This window comes from Triticum dicoccoides, chromosome 2B, assembly GCF_002162155.2.
Source record: "Triticum dicoccoides isolate Atlit2015 ecotype Zavitan chromosome 2B, WEW_v2.0, whole genome shotgun sequence".
NCBI classification, from domain to species: Eukaryota; Viridiplantae; Streptophyta; class Magnoliopsida; order Poales; family Poaceae; genus Triticum; species Triticum dicoccoides.
The window spans coordinates 224,559,181-224,561,146 of NC_041383.1; positions in this window are offsets into that span (position 1 = coordinate 224,559,181).

Sequence of the window (1,966 nt, forward strand, 5' to 3'; positions counted from 1 at the left end):
CCCGCGCCCCTCCCCCTCCCCCCGTCGACAGTTTCATCTTTTCTTCCCCAACTTGCCCCTCTCTCTCCCTCTCTCATCTCCTCCACTCTTCCCCTCGGATCTTCAGCGTTTCTTCACCGTTTTTGCAGATTGAGATGGCCCCGAAGAGAGAAACGTAAGCTCCTCCGATCCTTCCAATTAGTTTTTGCAAACTTGCTTTCGATTCGACGCATTATTTGCTTCAAATCCCTCATATTTTTGAACTTAGATTGGATTTTTTTGTATCTAAGATTGTTTTAGCTTGATTGTAGTTGTAGTTCTTAGTTCTTTAGTAAGTAGTGGTATGATTGTAGTTGTAGTTCTTAGTTCTTAAGATTGTTTTAGCTTGATTGTAGTTGTAGTTCTTAGTTTTTTAGTAAGTAGTGGTATGATTGTAGTTGCAGATCTTAGTTCTTAGTTCTTAGTTCTTTAGTAAGCATGTTGATATGATGCATATTGGAGTAAACAAACAAATATATGATGCAAGTAGTGGATTTGGTTGGAGTAAATATGATATGGTATGATTTTGCATTTGACACATCTTGATATATGAATTTTATTTGTTTGATCCATATGTTTAGGTCTGCAACAGTGGCGCAATCATCACCCCTTCATCTCCAACACGACCCGTCCGTCTTGCCACTTCCGTACGTGTACGAGTCCTGCCCCGAGCTTCTGCAGCCGATGACCGCTTTTTCAGACGAGTTCCTGCAGGAGACGAGGGCAGTGCGGTGGCACGAGAGGGCAGAACGGATCTCCGATGATCAGAAGTGTTGGGCGCAGAGTGCGAAGGAGTGGAAGAGAGTGATTGCAGAGATGGAGGGAGATCCAACTATCTCCCAAGAACGTCGGGAAGGGGCCATTGAAGCTGCCAAGCAGCACTCCAACTGGGAGCTGTGCAATTTGGGCCGGAGGATCTACTTCGAGAGCAATGCAGAGGAGAGAGCCAGGATGCCGCCCTCAAGTGCATTGGCGTTTGATATAATCAACGGTCGGATGCCGACCAACGTTCCGCCTCCGCCAGAACCGGTGGATCCGCTGCCATATCTGTCTCCGCGGCCATGCCTAACATACGAGGGGGGGAGTTTTGTCCGCCCCATAAACATGTCGATTGCATATGTATCTCTGTTTTAGTAGGGGTTGTCAAACTATGTGGACAAGTTTGCTATTTGATATGTCCTACTTATGAATCTATGTGTAAACTGTTTGATATTTGCTATCTGGAACCTTCATTATTATGTGAGCTCATATTTTGCTATTTGTGAAAATATGTGAAACTTGTGACAAAACAAACAATCAACAAAAATTGTAAAAAATGTAAAAACTTGTCTTAAGAACTTGTTGTACCGTTTGTTGGCTTTCTTTGTGAGCTCATTTTTTGCTATCTTTGTGAAACTATGTGATAAAACTTTACAAAAGAAACTAAAAAAAATGTGACCTCATATTTTAGGGTCTATATTGTTTTTGAAAAGAAGCAAAAAATTAAACTTATAAACCATAAAACACAGGACCCTACTGCCAAGGACCCTGGCGGTAGGACGACCGTACCTCCCGCCAGGGCACCTCGATATTTCGTTACAGAAACTTTAGAAGGCAAAACCCAGCCACACCTTACCGCCACGGGTTCTGGCGGTAAGGTTTAACAAGCTACCGCCAGGGTCCCTGGCGGTAGGCTACTTGTCCACGTCAGCTCGGGCAAACGGCGGCCGTCGCTCTCTGTCGCATCCTACTGCCAGGGTCCCTGGCGGTAGCATGTCTAACCCTACTGCCAGGACCCCTGGAGGTAGCGAAAGGGTCAGATCTTGAAAATTTTCGAAACCGAGGTCAGATCCTGAATTTATATCGAAAAAAGATCAAAACACGAAATTTAGCCGCTCCGGGTCGCTTTACCGCACCGGCGGGGCGGAAACGGTCGCGACGGCTTTGAATTGAACGGGGCAGCGAGGAG